This window comes from Choloepus didactylus, chromosome 21 (assembly GCF_015220235.1).
Source record: "Choloepus didactylus isolate mChoDid1 chromosome 21, mChoDid1.pri, whole genome shotgun sequence".
NCBI lineage: Eukaryota > Metazoa > Chordata > Mammalia > Pilosa > Megalonychidae > Choloepus > Choloepus didactylus.
The window spans coordinates 29,074,098-29,095,405 of NC_051327.1; the positions used below are offsets into that span (position 1 = coordinate 29,074,098).

The 21,308-nt window shown below is 40.3% G+C and overlaps 1 protein-coding gene and 1 pseudogene across 12 annotated transcripts in view; both read left to right on the top strand.

Annotated features, from left to right (window-relative positions):
• Positions 1–21,308, top strand: part of LOC119517700 (ATP-binding cassette sub-family A member 17-like) — a 153,644-nt gene that overhangs the window by 127,831 nt on the left and 4,505 nt on the right. The gene's annotated exons all lie outside the window — the stretch shown is intronic.
• Positions 4,013–6,223, top strand: LOC119517701 (annotated as a pseudogene).

The window sequence follows — 21,308 nt, forward strand, 5'->3', positions numbered from 1 at the left end:
ATTAGATTGGTATTCTTTGATTGAATGTTTCCATGGAGATGTGACTCAATCAACTGTGAGTGAAGCATTTGATTGGATAATTTCCATGGAGGTGTTACCCCACCCATTCAGGGCAGGTCTGAATTAAATCACTGGAGCCATATAAAAAAACTGACAAACAGAAGGAGCTCAGAGCAGCTGTGAGTGACATTTTGGAGAGCAACTGAGAGTGACATTTTGAAGAGGAGCTACAGCTAAGAGAGGACAAAACGCCTCAAGAGCAACATTTTGAAGAACGCACAGTTGCTGAGAGAGGAGCTGGAACGTAACCCAGGATCAGCAGATGCCAGCCACGTGCCTTCCCAGCTAACAGAAGTTTCCCGGATGCCATTGGCCTTCCTTCGGTGAAGGTATACTTGTTGATGCCATAGATGGACATTTTTAGGGTCTTAAGACTGTAACTTTGTAACCAAATAAACCCCCTTTATAAAAGCCAATCCATTTCTGGTATTTTGCATAATGGGCAGCATTAGCAAACTGGAACACCAGGTCATGTGGTAATTCTCTATTTAATTTTCTGAGGAACCAACAAACTATTTTCCATAGTGACTGCACAATTTTATTCCCATAATTAATGTATGAGGGCTCCTACTTCTCTGTCTCCTCACCAATCCTTGTTATTTTCATTTTTTAAATCATAGCTATTCTAGTGGGTGTGAAGAGGTATCTCATCATACTTTTGTGTTTATCTAATGACTAATGATGTTGAGCATGTTTTTATGTACTCATTTGGCCATTTGAATATCTTCTTTGGAGAAGTTTCTATTCAAATTCTTGGCCCATTTTTTAATTGGGTTGCTTGTCTTTCGTCGTTGAGTTGTAGAAGTATATTCTGGATATTAAACCTTTATCAGATATATGGTTTCTAAATATCTTCTCCCATTTTGTAGATTGTCTTCTCACTTTCTTGATGATGTCCTTTGGTGCATAAAAGATTTCAATTTTGATGGAGTCCATTTTATGTATTTTTTCTTCTGCTCCTTGTGCTTTAGGTATAAAGTTCACTGCCTACTACAAGGTGTGGAAGATGTTTCCCTGTAAAAGTTTTATAGTATTAGCTCTTATATTTAGATCATTGATCCATTTTGAATTAATTTTTGTGTATGGTGAGACATTGGGGTCCACATTCATTGTTTTGCATGTGGGTTTCCAGTTGTCCCAGCACCATTTGTTGAAAAGACTATTATTTCTCCATTGAATGGACTTGGCACCCTTGTCGAATGTCAGCTGGCCATAGATTTGTGGACTAAACTCTCAATTCTATTCCATTGATCTGTATGTCTGTCCTTATGTGAGTACCACACTGTTTTAATTACTGTAGGTTTGTAGTACGTTTTAAAATCAGGAAGTGTGAGTTCTCCAACTTTGTTCCTTTTCAAGATTGTTTTGGTTCTTTTGCCCCTTGCAATTCCATATGAATTTGGGGATAAGCTACTCCGTTTCTGCTAAAAAGGCTGCTGAAATTTTGATAGGGATTGCATTGGATTTGTAGATCACTTTAGGCAGAATTGACAGCTAAACAATATTAAGTCTTCTAATCTTCATTTGTTTTTCTTAGTGAAACTGGTATTTTTTTTATTGGCAAAGTTGTGGGTTTACAGAACAATCAGTCATAAAATACAGGATTTCCATACACCACCATACTATTAACACCTTAGGGTGGAACATTTGCTACAAACGATGAAAGCACATTTTTATAATTGTATTATTAACTATAGCCCGTGGTTTAACTTAGGGTTTACTGTTGGTGTACTGTAGTTCCATGTGTTTTTTTTTAAAGTTTATTGTTACCATAGATGCAATCTAACATTTCCCCTTTGAATCACATTCAGGTATATATTTCAGTGCTGTTAATTGCATTCACAGTGTTGTGTTATCACCACCACCATCCATTACCAAAACATTTCCATCATTCCAAATAGGTACCTTGTACATTTTACGCCTTAACTTCCTATTCCCTATACCCACCCTGTCCTGTGGTAACCTATATTCTAGATTCTAACCCTATGGATTTGCTTATTCTAATTATTTCAAACCAGTGAGATTATACAATATTTGTCCTTATGTGTCTGGCTATTTCACTAAACACGATGTCTTCAAGGTTTGGCCACGTTTTTGCATGTATCAGGACTTCATTTCTTTTTATGGCTGTATACTATTCCATTGTGTATGTGTACCACATTTCATTTATCCATTCATTGGTTGATGGAGACTTGGGTTACCTCTGTCTTTTAGTCTCCGTCACTTTCGAAGGATAACTTCACTGATACAGAATTCTAGGTTGGTCGGGTTTTTCTGTCAACACTTTAAATATGCCACTCCTCTCTTTTCTTGCTTGCTTGGTTGCTGACAAGGAGTCCACTGTAATTCTTATCCTTGTTCCTCTTTAAGTCAGGTGTTTCTCTCCCTCTGGCTTCTTTTAAGATTTTCTTTTTGTCTTTGGTTTTCTGCAATTTCAACATGGAATGCCTAGGAATAGAATTTTTGTTAATAATCTCCTTGGTGTTCTCTGAAATTCCTGAATCTGTGCTTTGGTGTCTGTCATTTAGTTGGGAGACTTCTTGGCCACTATTGCTACAAGTCTTCCTTCCGACCGGTCCTCTCTTTCTTCTGCTTCTGGTGTTCCAGCTGCATATGAGTTACACTTTTTGAAATTGTCCCACAGTTTTTGGATGTTCTTTTTTTTCTTCTTTCACTCTTTTTTGTTTTTTATTTGAGTTTGAAAAGTTTCTGTTAACATTTCTTCAAGCTCACTGATTCATCCTCAGATGCAGTCTACTGATGAGCCCATCAGAGGCAGTCTTCATTTCTCTTACCAGGCTTTTTACTTGTAACATTTCCTTTTGATTCTTTCCTAGAGTGTCCATCTCTCTGCTTGAATTACCCATCTCTTCTTGCATCTTGTCTAGTTTGTCCATTAGCCCCCTTTATATATTAATCAAAATGGTTTTAAATTTCCTGTCTGATAATTCTAAAATCTGCGTCATTTCTGAGTCTGGTTCTGACGCTTACTCTGTGTCTTCAGAATGCTTTCTTCTTGCCTTTTAGCATACCTTATCTTTTTTGTTGTTGTTGAAAGCTGGACAGGATACGTTGGGTAATAGGAACTGAGGTAAAAGGCCTTCTGTGTCAGGTTTTATGTTAATCTGGCTAGGAGTTTGGAGGGTATTTAATATTTGCTGTAGCTATAGGTGCCAAAGGCTTCAGATTCCTCTAATGTCCTTGTGTTTTTTCCTCCCCTGTTGTTTTTGGGTATCCTTATTGAGTACAGCCTGTGCGTTGCAGCTTTCACATGTAATCCACTGTCAGTACACTGGAGCCACGTCGGTGTAGTGGTAATCTGGGGGAGGAACTGCTTGCACGAGGAAGGAGAAAGGGGGAAAAATAATGGAAAAATAAAAAACAGTTATTTTCAAAATTAGCATCTGGCTATTTTTTTGGCATCTACTCTAGGAGAACATTAGAACATAAGGACAAACCAGGGTGGTTTCCTGTGGGTTTATAGTGGCAAAAACTTGGAAATAATTCAAGTGTGCCTGAATGTTTGAAACAGCTAAGTAAAATCGAGAAACTTTCCCTGGATGACTAAGTAGCAGTTGAACTGAACGGGCGTAGGTCTGTGTTTACTGACACAGGAAGATCTTGAAGACAAAATGTTGTGTTTAAAAAGCAAGTTACAGAATGGTGGGTACAGGAGGATACTGTTTGGCAGAAACACAGAAATGTTCCTCTGCCAGGGAATCTGTCTGTGGAGGTTGCCTGCTTTAAAACAATAAATCCGACCTGGTGGACCAGGGCAGGCAGCCATCGGAGACCTCGGGAGCCCTTGTTGACTGCTTCACACAAAAAATTTACTCACATATTACATGTCTTGTCGAAAACATGTTTAAAGGGGAAAGAAGTAAAGCACAGAGAGGCCGAGCGGCAAAGCCCAGCTCCCTGAAAGAGGAGTAACCCACCCCTGTGGCTCATCACCATGCCCTCTGACCTGGCCAAAAAGCAGGCAGCTGCCAAAGCACGACAGCAGCCCAGAAAGGGGCATGAAGAAAACGGAGATGCTGCCAAGAACCACAATTGGCAGACTGCCAGTGCCAGAGAGCCCACAGCAGGGCATGTGCTCACCAAGGAGCTAGGGGACTTTGAGATGAGGAAAGCTGCTGTTCGAGTCGTCCCTGGTGTCCTAGCCTCTCGCCCCAGCATACGATGTCCACATTACCAACCTCTCACTCACCTTTCATGGTCAAGAGCTGCTCAGTGACACCAAACTGGAGTTAAACTCAGGCCATTGCTGTGGTGCAACTGGCCTAAGTGGAAGTGGAAAGTCTGTGCTGGTCTCTATCGGGACACGTGACATGCCCATCCCTGAGCACACTGATGTCTACATGTGACTAGAGAGATGCCGCCTTGTCACGAGACATCCTTGCAGTGTGTGATGGAAGTTGACACAGAGAGGGCCATGCTGGAGAGGGGGCTGAGCGGCGGGCTCACAAGGACGCGGAGTGTGAGAAAGCAGCAGAGCTCCATGAGTGCCTAGAGGAGCTGGATGCTGACAACGCAGAGTGAGGGCCTCACAGATATTGCATGGACTGCATTTTCCACCTGTCACGCAGCACAAGAAGGTGAAAGACTTCAGTGGGGGCCGGAGGGTGAAGGCTGCCCTTGCCAGATACCTCATTATTTGGCCCTCAGTGCTGCTCCTGGACGGGCCCCCAACCATGTGGACTCAGATGCCTGTGTGTGACTGGAAGAAGCAGCACATCTCTGTCCTTGTCTCCCCATCCCAGGATTTTCTAAATGGTGTCTGTACCAACATTATTCACAGGAACAACGAGAAATGAAGTATTGCACAGGTAATCAGGCTCACTGTGTGAAGATGCGACTGGAGCTGGAGGAGAACCAGATGAAGAGGCTTCACTGGGAGCGAGATCAGCTAGGTGTGGTCATGGCAGTGCCAAGCTGGCCCAGAAGGCCCAGAGCAAGGAAACGACGCTACAGAAAATGATGGCATCAGGCCCAGTGAGAATGTTGGGCATGACAAAACACTGTCATTTTATTTCCCATCATATGGCAAGATCCCTCCATCATCATTATGGTACAAAACATGAGCTTCAAGTATACAAAAGATGGGCCTTGCACCTACAACAATCTAGAATTTGGTATTGACCTGGATACATGACTGGCTCTCGTAGGGCCCAGTGGAGCAGGAAAATCAACTCTTTTGAAGCTGCCAGCTGGAGAGCTACTACCCACAGACAGGATGGTCCAAAAAAAAACTCTCTTGTCAAGATAGGGCATTACCATCAGCATTTACAAGAGCAGCTGGACTTACATGTCTCGCCTTGGGAGTACATGATGACATGCTACCCTCAGATCAAGGAGAAGGAAGAAATGAGGATGATCATTGGGCGATATGGTCTCCTTGGGCAACAGCAGGTGTTCCCAATCCAGAACCTGTCAGACGGGCAGGAGAGCCGAGGGTGCCTGGCCTGACTGGCCTGGCAAAACCCCCACCACTCACCTGGACACTGAGAACATCGATGCACTGGCAGGTGCCATCAGCGACTTTGAGGGTCTCATGATGCTAGTCAGCCATGATTGCAGGCTCATTCCACAGGCTGCACAGGAAATTGGGTTCTGTGAGAAGCAGACAATCACTGAGTGGCCTGGAGACATTCTGGCCCACAAGGAGCACAAGTCCAAGCTGGTTGGCGAGGAGCCCCAGGTCACCAAGAGGACCCACAACATGTGAGCCCTCTGGCCACGCTTGGGTCAGGAGCTCCATCTGGGGACTAACAGCTGCTGTCGTGACCGGCAGCGCAGGACAAGACTCTGGGGCTACCCTCCTGCACTGCGGCAATATTGCTCCCCCATAGCCTGTTCCCCTGCCCCCTGCCACCTGCCTTAGCTGCACTCTGTCATCTTATCTACAGCTGGACAGTACCTATCTGTTTCCTATCCTACTTCCAGTTACTTTTGTCCATGTCTGGACTCAGGTGGCCGTTCCCTGCAGTCCCTTGCTGGTTATTTACCTGGATAGTGATGCAGCCAGAGGCACCTGAGGGTTAGCCAAGGGCCCAAGCCCTAGATCTGGCCTGTGGAGGAGCTTAGGATTCTTGTTTTCTGGGTTTGGGTGATGTTGGAGGAACACCCCCAGCCCCACCAGCCCCATTCCTTTCTGATTCTGGCTTGGAGCTCTGGACCAGGGTATAAGACCTGGTCAGTTTTTAAATAATTATTTAACAGCATGACTTCTAGACCTGTGTGATACCTACTGTTCTAGTTTGCTAATGCTGCCAGGATGCAAAACACCAGAAATGTATTGGCTTTTATAAATGGGTTTATTTGGTTACACAGTTACAGTCTTTTTTTTTTTATTATTAAATTCAGTTTTATTGAAATACATTCACACACCATACAATCATCCATGATATACAATCCACTGTCCACAGTATGATAACATAGTTATGCGTTCATCACCACAATCTATCTCTGAACATTTTCCTTACATCAGAAAGAACCAGAACAAGAATAAAAAATAAAAGTGAAAAAAAACACTGAAATCATCCCCCCATCCCACCCCATTTGTCCTTTAGTTTTTTTTTTTTTTTTAATCATCATTTTATTGAGATATATTCACATACCACGCAGTCATACAAAACAAATTGTACTTTCGATTGTTTACAGTACCATTACATAGTTGTACATTCATCACCTAAATCAATCCCTGACACCTTCATTAGCACACACACAAAAATAACAAGAATAATAATTAGAGTGAAAAAGAGCAATTGAAGTGAAAAAGAACACTGGGTACCTTTGTCTGTTTGTTTGCTTCCCCTACTTTTCTACACATCCATCCATAAACTAGACAAAGTGGAGTTTGGTCCTTATGGCATTCCCAATCCCACTGTCACCCCTCATAAGCTACATTTTTATACAACTGTCTTCGAGATTCATGGGTTCTGGGTTGTAGTTTAATAGTTTCAGGTATCCACCACCAGCTACCCCCAATTCTTTAGAACCTAAAAAAGGTTGTCTAAAGTGTGCGTAAGAGTGCCCACCAGAGTGATCTCTCGGCTCGTTTTGGAATCTCTCTGCCACTGAAGCTTATTTCATTTCCTTTCACATCCCCCTTTTGGTCAAGAAGATGTTCTCCATCCCACGATGCTGGGTCTACATTCCTCCCCGGGAGTCATATTCCACGTTGCCAGGGAGATTCACTTCCCTGGGTGTCTGATCCCACGTAGGGGGGAGGGCAGTGATTTCACCTTTCAAGTTGGCTTAGCCAGAGAGAGAGGGCCACATCTGAGCAACAAAGAGGCATTCAGGAGGAGACTCTTAGGCACAAATACAGGGAGGCCTAGCCTCTCCTTTGCAGCAACCGTCTTCCCAAGGGTAAAACTTATGGTAGAGGGCTCAACCCATCAAACCACCAGTCCCCTATGTCTGTGGTCATGTTAGCAACCATGGAGGTGGGGTAGGCGAATACCCCTGCATTCTCCACAGGCTCCTCAAGGGGGCACTACATCTTTTTTTTTTTTTTCCTTGTTTGTCTTTTTTCTTTTTTTTTTTTTTTTTTAACTTTCCCTTCTTTTTTAAATCAACTGTATGAAAAAAAAAAAGTTAAAAAGAAAACAAACATACAATAAAAGAACATTTCAAAGAGACCATAACAAGGGAGTAAGAAAAAGACAACTAACCTAAGATAACTGCTTAACTTCCAACATGTTCCTACTTTACCCCCAAGAAAGTTACATAATATAGCAACATTTCAGTGAACTTGTTCCTACTACATCCATCAGAAATTAACAGACCATAGTCATTTCTGGGCATCCCCAGAACGTTAAATAGCTTATCTGTTCTTCTTGGATTATTGTTCCCCCTTCCTTAATTGCTCTCTACTGCTAGTTCCCCTACATTCTACATTATAAACCATTTGTTTTACATTTTTGAAAGTTCACATTAGTGGTAGCATATAATATTTCTCTTTTTGTGCCTGGCTTATTTCGCTCAGCATTATGTCTTCAAGGTTCATCCATGTCGTCATATGTTTCACCAGATCGTTCCTTCTTACTGCCGCGTAGTATTCCATCGTGTGTATATACCACATTTTATTTATCCACTCATCTGTTGAAGGACATTTGGGTTGTTTCCATCTCTTGGCAATTGTGAATAATGCTGCTATGAACATTGGCGTGCAGATATCTGTTCGTGTCACTGCTTTCCGATCTTCCGGGTATATACCGAGAAGTGCAATCGCTGGATCGAATGGTAGCTCTATCTCTAGTTTTCTAAGGAACTGCCAGACTGACTTCCAGAGTGGCTGAACCATTATACAGTCCCACCAACAATGAATAAGAGTTCCAATTTCTCCACATCCCCTCCAGCATTTGTAGTTTCCTGTTTGTTTAATGGCAGCCATTCTAACCGGTGTTAGATGGTATCTCATTGTGGTCTTAATTTGCATCTCTCTAATAGCTAGTGAAGCTGAACATTTTTTCATGTGTTTCTTGGCCATTTGTATTTCCTCTTCAGAGAACTGTCTTTTCATATCTTTTGCCCATTTTATAATTGGGCTGTCTGTACTATTGTCATTGAGTTGTAGGATTTCTTTGTATATGCAAGATATCAGTCTTTTGTCAGATACATGGTTTCCAAAAATTTTTTCCCATTGAGTTGGCTGCCTCTTTACCTTTTTGAGAAATTCCTTTGAGGTGCAGAAACTTCTAAGCTTGAGGAGTTCCCATTTATCTATTTTCTCTTTTGTTGCTTGTGCTTTGGGTGTAAGTCTAGGAAGTGGCCTCCTAATACAAGGTCTTGAAGATGTTTTCCTACATTATCTTCTAGGAGTTTTATGGTACTTTCTTTTATATTGAGATCTTTGGTCCATTTTGAGTTAATTTTTGTGTAGGGGGTGAGGTAGGGGTCCTCTTTCATTCTTTTGGATATGGATATCCAACTCTCCCAGCCCCATTTGTTGAAAAGACCATTATGGCTCAGTTTGGTGACTTTGGGGGCCTTATCAAAGATCAGTCGGCCATAGATCTGAGGGTCTATCTCTGAATTCTCAATTCGATTCCATTGATCTATATGTCTATCTTTGTGCCAGTACCATGCTGTTTTGGCAACTGTGGCTTTATAATAAGCTTCAAAGTCAGGGAGTGTAAGTCCTCCCACTTCGTTTTTCTTTTTTAGAGTGTCTTTAGCAATTCGAGGCATCTTCCCTTTCCAAATAAATTTGATAACTAGCTTTTCCAAGTCTGCAAAGTAGGTTGTTGGAATTTTGATTGGGATTGCATTGAATCTGTAGATGAGTTTGGGTAGAATTGACATCTTAATGACATTTAGCCTTCCTATCCATGAACATGGAATATTTTTCCATCTTTTAAGGTCCCCTTCTATTTCTTTTAGTAGAGTTATGTAGTTTTCTTTGTATAGGTCTTTTACATCTTTGGTTAAGTTGATTCCTAGGTACTTGATTTTTTTAGTTGCTATTGAAAATGGTATCTTTTTCTTGAGTGTCTCTTCAGTTTGTTCATTTCTAGCATATAGAAACATTACTGACTTATGTGCATTAATCTTGTATCCCGCTACTTTGCTAAATTTGTTTATTAGCTCTAGTAGGTGTATCGTCGATTTCTCAGGGTTTTCTAGATATAAGATCATATCATCTGCAAACAATGACAGTTTTACTTCTTCTTTTCCAATTTGGATGCCTTTTATTTCTTTGTCTTGCCGGATTGCCCTGGCTAGCACTTCCAGCACAATGTTGAATAACAGTGGTGACAGCGGGCATCCTTGTCTTGTTCCTGATCTTAGAGGGAAGGCTTTCAGTCTCTCACCATTGAGTACTATGCTGGCTGTGGGTTTTTCATATATGCTCTTTATCATGTTGAGGAAGTTTCCTTCAATTCCTACCTTTTGAAGTGTTTTTTATCAAAAAGGGATGTTGGATTTTGTCAAATGCTTTTTCAGCATCTATTGAGATGATCAATTGATTTTTCCCTTTCGAGTTTTTAATGTGTTGTAATACATTGATTGTTTTTCTTATGTTGAACCATCCTTGCATGCCTGGAATGAACCCCACTTGGTCATGGTGTATGATTTTTTTAATGTGTCTTTGGATTCGATTTGCAAGTATTTTGTTGAGGATTTTTGCATCTATATTCATTAGGGAGATTGGCCGGTAGTTTTCCTTTTTTTGTAGCATCTTTGCCTGGTTTTGGTATTAGATTGATGTTAGCTTCATAAAATGAGTTAGGTAGTGTTCCATTTTTTCAATGTTTTGAAAGAGTTTGAGTAAGATTGGTGTCAGTTCTTTCTGGAAAGTTTGGTAGAATTCCCCTGTGAAGCCATCTGGCCCTGGGCATTTATTTGTGGGAAGATTTTTGATGACTGATTGGATCTCTTTGCTTGTGATGGGTTGGTTGAGGTCTTCTATTTCTTCTCTGGTCAGTCTAGGTTGTTCATATGTTTCCAGGAAATTGTCCATTTCTTCTACATTATCCAGTTTGTTGCCATACAGTTGTTCATAATATCCTCTTATAATTTTTTTAATTTCTTCAGGATCTGCAGTTATGTCACCTTTTTCATTCATTATTTTGTTTATATGGGTCTTCTCTCTTTTTGATTTTGTCAGTCTAGCTAGGGGCTTGTCAATCTTGTTGATCTTCTCAAAGAACCAACTTTTGGTGATATTTATCCTTTCTATTGTTTTTTGTTCTCTATGTCATTTATTTCTGCTTTAATCCTTGTTATTTCTTTTCTTGTACTTGGTTTAGGATTGGTTTGCTGTTCATTTTCTAGCTTCTTCAGTTGATCCATTAGTTCTTTGATTTTGGCTCTTTCTTCCTTTTTAATATATGCGTTTAGTGCTATAAATTTCCCCCTTAGCACAGCTTTTGCTGCATCCCATAGGTTTTGGTATGTTGTGTTCTCATTTTCATTCGTCTCTATATATTTAGCAATTTCTCTTGCTATTTCTTCTTTAACCCACTGATTGTTTAGGAGTGCGTTGTTTAACCTCCAGGTATTTGTGAATTTTCTAAGTCTCTGATGGTTATTGACTTCTAATTGTATTCCATTGTGGTCAGAGAATGTGCTTTGAATAATTTCAATCTTTTTAAATTTATTGAGGCTTGTTTTATGTCCCAGCATATGATCTATTCTGGAGAAAGTTCCATGAGCACTAGAAAAGTATGTGTATCCTGGTGATTTGGGATGTAATGTCCTGTAGATGTCTGTTAAATCTAATTCATTTATCAGATTGTTTAGGTTTTCAATTTCCTTATTGGTCTTCTGTCTGGTTGATCTATCTATAGGAGAGAGTGATGTGTTGAAGTCTCCCACAATTATTGTGGAAACATCAATTGCTTCCTTTAGTTTTGCCAATGTTTCTCTCATGTATTTTGTGGCACCTTGATTGGGTGCATAGACATTTACGATTGTTATTTCTTCTTGCTGAATTGCCCCTTTTATTAGTATGTAGTGGCCTTCTTTGTCTCTCAAACATCCCTGCATTTGAAGTCTATTTTATCTGAGATTAATATTGCTACACCTGCTTTCTTTTGGCTGTAGCTTACATGAAATATTTTTTTCCATCCTTTCACTTTCAGTTTCTTTGTGTCCCTGTGTCTAAGATGAGTCTCTTGTATGCAACATATTGATGGTTCATTTTTTTTGATCCATTCTGCGAATCTATATCTTTTTAATTGGGGAGTTTAATCCATTTACATTCAACGTTAAAACCGTGAAGGCATTTCTTGAATCGGCCATCTTATCCTTTGGATTATGTTTGCCATATTTTTCCCTCTCTCTATTAATATCCTTTATTGTACCCATACCGAATCTCTTTAGTACTGAACCTTTCTCCAAGTCTCTCTGTCCTGTCTTTGTTTCTCTGTCTGTAGGGCTCCCTTTAGTATCTCCAGTAGGGCAGGTCTCTTGTTAGCAAATTCTCTCAGCATTTCTTTGTCTGTGAAAAATTTAAGCTCTCCCTCAAATTTGAAGGAGAGCTTTGCTGGATAAAGTATTCTTGGCTGGAAATTCCTCTCACTCAGAATTTTAAATATATCATGCCACTGCCTTCTTGCCTCCATGGTGGCTGCTGAGTAGTCACTACTTAGTCTTATGCTGTTTCCTTTGTATGTGGTGAATTGCTTTTCTCTTGCTGCTTTCAGAACTTGCTCCTTCTCTTCTATGTTTGACAGTGTGATCAGTATATGTCTCGGAGTGGGTTTTTTTTGGATTTATTCTATTTGGAGTTCGCTGAGCATTTATGATTTGTGTATTTATGTTGTTTAGAAGATTTGGGAAGTTTTCCCCAACAATTTCTTTGAATACTCTTCCTAGACCTTTATCCCTTTTCTTCCCCTTCTGGGACACCAATGAGTCTTATATTCGGACGTTTATATTATCTATCATATCCCTGAGGTCCATTTCGAGTTTTTCAATTTTTTTCCCCATTCTTTCTTTTATGCTTTCATTTTCCATTCTGTCATCTTCCAGGTCACTGATTCATTGTTCAACTTCCTCTAGTCTTGTACTATGAGTGTCCAGAATCTTTTTAATTTGGTCAACAGTTTCTTTAATTTCCATAAGATCATCCATTTTTTTATTTAGTCTTGCAATGTCTTCTTTATGCTCTTCTAGGGTCTTCTTGATTTCCTTCATATCCCGTACTATGGTCTCATTGTTCATCTTTAGTTCTTTGAGTAGCTGCTCTAGGTGCTGTGTCTCTTCTGGTCTTTTGATTTGGGTGCTTGGGCTTGGGTTATCCATATCGTCTGGTTTTTTCATATGCTTTATAATTTTCTGTTGTTTTTGGCCTCGTGGCATTTGCTGAACTTGATAGGGTTCTTATAGGGTTTGTAGACCAGTTGAAGTCCTTATCTCTAATTTATCAGAACTACAGCTTCGTGGAGTACACTTTCTCTAACTAACCAGCAGGTGGCGTCCACGAGCCACCTGTTCTCCACAAGCCAGATCTCCCCTGCTTAGCCTTTTTGGTGAGTGGGGGAGTGAGTCTTGTGGGGCCCAATTGGTGTACCAAGCTTGCGTGTGTAGTTGGTGTTGCCTGCCCTGTATGTGGGGCGTGTTTCTGGGCAGTCGGGGAGGGGGGGTGGCCCTAACAATCAAATCTCCCTGATGATCCTAGAGTTTTAAAGCTGCTGCAATAGTCTAATCCTTCAGTTCAGTCCTGCCACAGTTTGTCTCTGCCACTGACCCACAAGTCTTTGGTATTGGCGTATGGCTCCTGAGACTTGCAAGTGGGCCCCTCTTCCAGGCTGTGCACCCCGGGTCCTCTGTTGAGGGATGACTGTGCTATGTCACAGGTGAGTGCCGTCCCCCCAGGGCAGTTCTGGGCTGCTGGGCTGTGTTGGGAGGCTCCCAGTCTGCTCAAATGATGGCTGAATGGGGCTCTGTTAATTCACACTGCTCCCCCTTCCCAGCTCTGGGACATTCAGCTGAGGTTGCAGGGAAGGCTAATGTCCACGCCCAGTTTTGTGGTGTGTGCCTGTTATTTGAAGCACTTCCGTCACACTGGGTTGTCTGGGGCAGCTCTGGGCTATGGGGCTGGCGATGGGCAGGAGTGTTTCCTGTCCACCAGGATGGTGGCTGTGAGCAGACACCCCCCTTTTCTTGGGAAGTTGTGTTGTTTAGTGAATTTTCTCAGCCACTGGATTATTGCCTTTTGTCTCAGAGCTCTCTTAGTTCTGCTCTTGACTTGACGTGCCCAAATTTCAATTCTTTGAAGCTTTCTGTATTGAGCTTCTTAGAGTAATTGTTTTAGAAAAAGCAAAAAGGATTTAAAAAAAAAAAACAAAACGGCCCTCCTCAGAGATCTAATGGGTTATTGAAATGCTAATAGACAAAGCAACTAGGGCCATTAAGGAAAGGTGCACAGGGCAGAGAGATCAGCTTTGCTTCGGGATTTGCATATGCGCCTCAAGGCCTGATCTCCGCCCTTCCCCTTTCTGTGTTCACCAGAACTCCAAAAATCCTCTGCTTTTATTTTGGAGTTTTTCGTGTTTTTTTTTTTCTATGCCTGTCTCCTCTCTGCTGGGCTGGCTGCTCTCAGAGTCTCTGGTGTCTGGTCTCAGTCTATCTGTGGTTGGAGTTTGAATCAGTAGAATGAGTTTCCGATAAGAGCAGCCACTGCAATTCTCCCTTCTCCTTCCCGGAGCTGACAGCCCCTCCTCCCCCGGGACTGAGCCTGGCAGGGAGGGGCGCGGGTCCCCTGGCCGCAAAAACTTACAGATTTCGCTGATCTCAGCAGTTCCACGTTTTCATGAGTGTTGTATGAAGTATGCCCAAAGACAGATTGCTCTGTGGTGTCCAGTCCACGCAGTTCCTGGCTTTTTACCTACTTTCCTGGAGGAGTAACTAAAACATACAGCTCACCAGTCTGCCATCTTGCCCCCCATGTGTCCTTTAGTTTTTATCCCCATTCCTCCACTCATCCATACACTAGATAAAGGGGGTGTGATCCACAAGGTCTTCACAGTCACACTGTCACCCCTTGTAATCTACATTATTATATAATTGTCTTCAGGAGTCCAGACTGCTGGGTTGGAGTTTGGTAGTTTCAGGTATTTACTTCTAGCTGTTCCAATACATTAAAGCCTAAGAGGTGTTATCTATGTAGTGCATAAGAATGTCCACCAGAGTGACCTCTCGACACCATTTGGAATCTCTCAGCCACTGAAACTATTTCGTCTCATTTTGCATCCCCCTTTTGGTCAAGAAGATACTCTCAGTCCCACGATGCTGGGTCCACCTTCATCCCCGGGAGTCATACTCTGCATTGCCAGGGAGATTTACACCCCTGGGAGTCGGGTCCCACGTAGGGGGGAGGGCAGCGAGTTCACCTGTCGAGATGGCTCAGTTAGAGAGAGAGAGGGCCACATCTGAGCAACAAAGAGGTACTCAGGGGAAGACTCTTAGGCACCGTTACATACAACTTTAGACTCTCCTTTGTGGTAATGAGCTTCATAAGGGCAAGTCCCATGCTCGAGGGCTCAGCACATCAAACCGCCAGTCCCAATGTTTGTGACAACATATGCTAGGGGATCAGCATCTCAGAGTTTAGAGATAGGCCTTACACTTCAGGGATAGAGTTAACTGCTGGAAGAGCTTACAATCTAGGGACTTTTACAATTATTGTGTCCACGTTAGGCTATGTTCTAAGATTCAATTCTGAGTTTACACATTGTAGTTAGTCCATATTGGTGAGGCATCATCCCTCTCACCATGTTTTCTCCAACACTTTTACTCCTATATATATATTTTCCTACAATTTTATAGAGTGTTATATTCACATACCATACATTTATCCACAGTGTACAATCAGTTGTTCATGGTATCATCATAAAGTTGTACATTTATCACCACAATCAGCATTTGAACATACTGATTACTACAAGAAAAATTGTTTGTTTGTTTGTTTTTTTAGCAATAAGAAAAAATGATAAAAAGAAAAATAACATGTCATACAATACAATATACTACTAAGGACAGCAAATAACACCAATGCCAAGAATCCCATATTACTCCCCTATATCCCCTTCTCATATACATTTAGCATTGGCTTATTGCCTTTGTTATATTTAATGGAGGTATATTACAATGTTACTGTTGACCATAGACTCCAGTTTGCTTTGATTATGTTTTTTCCTGAATACCATCCCTTTTTCAAATTTCTACATGGTTGACATTCATTTGCTTTCCCACATGCAAAAACATTTTTATATTTGTATATTTAGTAACAGTCATTGGCCACTCCAGTTTTTGCCACGTTATACAGTCCCAGTCTTTATCATCTATCTTTACCTCTGGTGTCATACATTCTCCTATCCCACCTCTTTCAGCTTTACTCACAGACATCTTTGTTCAGTGTACTTACAATACCGTGCTACCATCACACAGTATTATGCTATCTATTTCTGGATCTATGCAATCAATCCTAAACATTCTGTAGTCCTTCAGCATCAAATGGCTGATCTCTGCCCTCTTTCTATCTCCTGGTCGCCTGTGTTGTCAGCTTTTAACTCCCAAAGTTTGTTCATTAATGTCTGTTCATATTAGTGAGACCATACAGAATCTGTCCTTTTGTTTCTGGCTAACTTCACTCAACATAATGTCCTCAAGGTTCATCCACATTATTACATGATCCATGTCTTTGTTCTGTCTTACAGCTGCATAATATTCCATCATGTGTATATACCACAGTTTGTTTATCCACTCGTCCTTTGATGGACATCTGGGCTGTTTCCATCTCTTGGCAATTGTGACTAATGCTGCAATAAACATTGGTTTACAAATGTCTGTTTGTGTCTTAAGTTTCAGTTCCTCTGAGTATATACCCAGCAATGGAATAGCTGGGTCATATGGCAAATCTATATTTAGCTTCCTGAGGAACCTCCATACTGTCTTCCAGAGTGGTTGCACCATTCTACATTCCCACCAACAATGAATAAGTGTGCCTCTTTCTCCACATCCTCTCCAGCACTTGTCATTTTCTGTTTTTTTTGATAATGGCCATTCTGGTAGGTGTGAAATGATATCTCATTGTGGTTTTGATTTGCATTTCCTTAATAGCCAGTGAAGTTGAGCATTTTTTCATATGCTTTTGAGCCATTTGTATTTCCTCTTCAGAAAAATGTCTGTTCATGTCTTTTGCCCATTTTTTAATTGGATTGTTTGTCTTTCTGTTATTGAGATGCAGGATTCCTTTATATATTCGGGATATTAAACCCTTATCTGATATGTGGTTTCCAAATACCATCTCCCATTGTGTAGGTTGCCTTTTGACTTTTCTGACAAAGTCCTTTGATGTACAAAAGTGTTTAATTTTGAGGAGATCCCGTTTGTCTATTTGTTCTTTGGTTGCTCGTGCCTTGGGTGTGAGGTCTAAGAAACCACCTCCTTTCACAAGATCTTTAAGATATTGCCCTACATTTTCTTCTAAGAGTTTTATGGTCTTGGTGCTAATGTTTAGGTCTTTGATCCACTTTGAGTTAATTTTGGTATGAGGTGTGAGATGGACATCCTCTTTCATTCTTTTGGAAATGGATATCCAGTTCTCCAAACACCATTTATTGAACAGGCTGCTCTTTCCCAGTTGCTTCGGCTTCACTGCCTTATCAAAGATCAGTTGTCCATAGATGTGAGGGTCTACTTCTGAACACTCAATTCGATTCCATTGATCAGTATATCTGTCCTTATGCCAGTACCATGCTCTTTTGAGCACTGTAGCTTTGTAATATGCTTCGAAGTCAGGTAGTGTGAGACCTCCCACTTCACTCCTCTTTCTCAAGACATTTTTGGCTATTCGGGGCACCTTACCGTTCCAGATAAATTTAGTTATTGGTTTTTCTATTTCTGTAAAGTAAGTTGTTGGGAGTTGAATTGGTATTGTATTGAATCTGTAAATCAGTTTAGGTTAAGATTGCCATCTTAACTATATTTAATCTTCCAATCCATGAACATGGTATGTTCTTCCATTTTTTCAGGTCTTGTTCAATTTCTTTTTGCAGTTTCTTATAGTTTTCTATGTAAAGGTCTTTTGTGTCCTTGGCTAAGTTTATTCCTAAATACTTGATTCTTTTGGTTGCTATTGTAAATGGGATTTTTTTCTTGATTTCCTCCTCTTGTTGCACATTACTTGTGTATAGGAACACTACAGATTTTTGCAGTGTTGATCTTGTAGCCTGCTACTTTGCTGTATTCATTGACTAGTTCTAGTAGCTTTGCTGTAGATTTTTCTGGATTTCCTACATATAGAATCATGTCATCTGCAAATAGTGAAAGTTTTACTTCTTCCTCTCCAATTTGGATGCCTTTTATTTCTTTTTCTTGCCTAATTGCTCTAGCTAGAACTTCCAGCACAATGTTGAATAGCAATGGTGATAGTGGGCATCCCTGTCTTGTTCCTGATCTTAGAGGAAAAGCTTTCAGTCTCTCCCCATTGAGTGTGATGTTAGCTGTGGGTTTTTCATATATTGCCTTTATCATATTGAAAAAGTTCCCTTCTATTCCTATCCTTTGAAGTGTTTTCATCAGGAAAGGATGTTGAATTTTGTCAAATGCCTTTTCTGCATCAATCGAGATGATCATGTGGTTCTTCTGCTTTGATTTATTGATGTGGTGTATTACATTAATTGATTTTCTTGTGTTGAACCAGCCTTGCATACCTGGAATAAATCCCACCTGGTCGTGGTGTATAATTCTTTTAATGTGCTGCTGGATTCGATTTGTGAGTATTTTGTAGAGGATTTTTGCGTCTATATTCATTAAAGAAATTGGTCTATAATTTTCTTTTTTTGTAGTATCTTTGCCTGGTTTTGGTATTAGGGTGATGATGGCTTCATAGAAAGAGTTAGGTAGCTTTCCCTCTTCTTCAATTTTTTTGAAGAGATTGAGCAGGATTGGTACTAATTCGTTATTGAATGCTTGGTAGAATTCACATGTGAAACCATCTGGTCCTGGGCTTTTCCTTTTTGGGAGCTTTTTGATGACTGACTCAGTCTCTTTACTTGTGATTGGTTTGTTGAGGTCATCTATTTCTTCCTGAGTTAATGTTGGTTGTTTATGCTTTTCTAGGAAGTTGTCCATTTCATCTAAGTTGTCTAGTTTATTAGCATATAGTTGCTCATAGTATCTTCTCATTATCTCCTTAATTTCTGCAGGGTCAGTAGTTATATTTCCTTTCCCATTTCTGATTGCATTTATTTGCATCTGCTCTCTCTTTTTTTTTTGTTAGCCTAGCCAGTGGTCCATCGATTTTATTGATTTTCTCAAAGAAGCAACTTCTGGTTTTGTTGATTCTCTCTATTGTTTTCCTGTTCTCAATTGCATTTATTTCTGCTCTAATCTTTGTTATTTCTTCCCTTCTTCTTGCTTTGGGGTTAGTTTGCTGTTCTTTCTCTAATTCCTCCAGGTGAGCAGTTAACTCTTCAATTTTTTTGCTCTCTCTTCTCTTTTAATATAGGCATTTAGGGCAATAAATTTCCCTCTCAGCACCGCCTTTGCTGCATCCCATAAGTTTTGATAAGTTGTGTTTTCATTGTCATTTGCCTCAAGGTATTTACTAATTTCTCTTGTAATTTCTTCCTTTACCCACTGGTTTTCTAAGAGGGTGTTGTTTAGCCTCCATATGTTTGTGAATTTTATGACCTTCTGCCTTTTATTTATTTCCAACTTCGTTCCTTTGTGGTCTGAGAAAGTGTTTTGTATAATATCAATATTTTTAAATTTGTTGAGACTTGCTTTGTGACCCAACATGTGGTCTATCCTAGAGAATGTTCCATGAGCACTTGAGAAAAAAGTGTATCCTGCTGTTGTTGGATGTAGTGTTCTATAAATGTCTGTCAAGTCTAGTTCATTTATCATACAATTCAACATCTCTGTTTCTTTAGTGATCCTCTGTCTAGATGTTCTATCCATTGATGAGAGTGGTGTATTGAAGTCTCCAACTATTATTGTAGAGGTATCTATTTCTCCTTTCAGTGATTGCAGTGTTTGCCTCATGAATTTTGGGGCATTCTGGTTTGGTGCATAAATATTTATGACTGTCATGTTTTCTTGATGAATTGACCCTTTTATTAATATATAGTGTCCTTCTTTGTCTCTTTTAATTGTTTCGCTTTTGAAGTCTAACTTGTCTGATATTAATATAGCTACTCCCGCTTTTTGCTGGTTGTTGTTTGCATGAAATATCTTTTTCCAACCTTTCACTTTCAGTCTATGTTTGTCCTTGTGTCTAAAGTGAGTTTCTTGTAGACAGCATATAGATGGGTCCTGTTTTTTAATCCATTCTGCCAGTCTGTGTCTTTTTATTGGGGAGTTTAATCCATTTACATTTAGTGTTATTACTGTAAGGGCAGTACTTTCTACTACCATTTTGTTTTTTGGAATTTATGTCATATCTTATTTTTTCCTCTCCTTTTACCTTTCCTGATAATCTTCATTTCTGCACTCTTCTCCAACTCTCTCTCTCCTATCTTTTCCTATCAGCCTGTAGCACTCCCTTTAGTATTTCTTGTAGTGCCGGTCTCTTATTCACAAACTCTCTCAGTGTCTGTTTGTCTGAAAATGTTTTAATCTCTCCCTCATTTTTGAAGGAAAGTTTTGCTGGATATAGAATTCTTGGTTGGCAGTTTTTCTCTTTCAGTATCTTAAATATATCATGCCACTGTCTTCTTGCCTCCATGGTTTCTGCAGAGAAATCTGTACATAGTCTTATTGACTTTCCCTTGTATGTGATGGATTGCTTTTCTCTTGCTGCTTTCAGAATCCTCTCTTTGTCTTTGACATTGGACAATCTGACCAGTAAGTGTCTTGGAGTAGGTCTATTGGGATCTATTCTATTTGGGGTACGTTGTACTTCTTGAATCTCTAATTTTCTGTCTTTTATAAGAGTTGGGAAATTTTCAGTGAATATGTCTTCTATTACTCTTTCTGCCCCCTTTTCCCCTCTCTTCTCCTTCTGGGATACCCATAACACGTATATTTGTGCGTTTCATGTTGTCACTCAGCTCCCTAAGACCCTGCTCATATTTTTCCATTTTTTTCACCATCTGTTCTTTTGTGTGTATGAATTCGAATGACCTGTCTTCCAGTTCACTGATCCTTTCTTCTGCCTGTTCAAATCTACTGTTGTGTCCCTCCATTGTGTTTTTCATCTCCTCCATTGTGGCCTTCATTCCCATGAGTTCTGCCATTTGTTTTTTTAAGTTTATGAATTCTTCTTTATGGTCAGCCAGTGTCTTCTTTATATCCTTCAGCTCTTTTGCTATATCTTCCTTCATTTCATCAAATTTATTTAGCATTAGTTGCCTCCACTCCTGTGTCTCAGCTGAGCTATTAGTTTGTTCCTTTGGCTGGTCCATGTTTTCGTGTTTCCTGGTATGGCTTGTTATCTTAAGTTGTCTAGGCATCTGATTCTCTTGATTAGTTTATTTTGGAGCTTGTTTTCTGTCTTGTACCTAGTGGTTTTCTTGTTGGTTAGCTTTGTTTTCTGGCCTCTGTTATTCAGTTCAGCTTATTCTAGACCTCTAACTTAGGTTCTATTTAGTTGATCAGAATTTTTCCCCTCTTGTTTTTTCTGTTTCTTGCTCTGCCTCTATGTAACCTTTTTGTGAGTGGGTTTCCTCAGATATGGTCAACCCTAGTCAGATTTTCCCAGTCTAGTGAGGCCCAGGTCTCATTGGGAGGGTATGGAGTTTTCCTGATAATGAGACCCTCCTATGAGGCCTTTAGAATTGGTG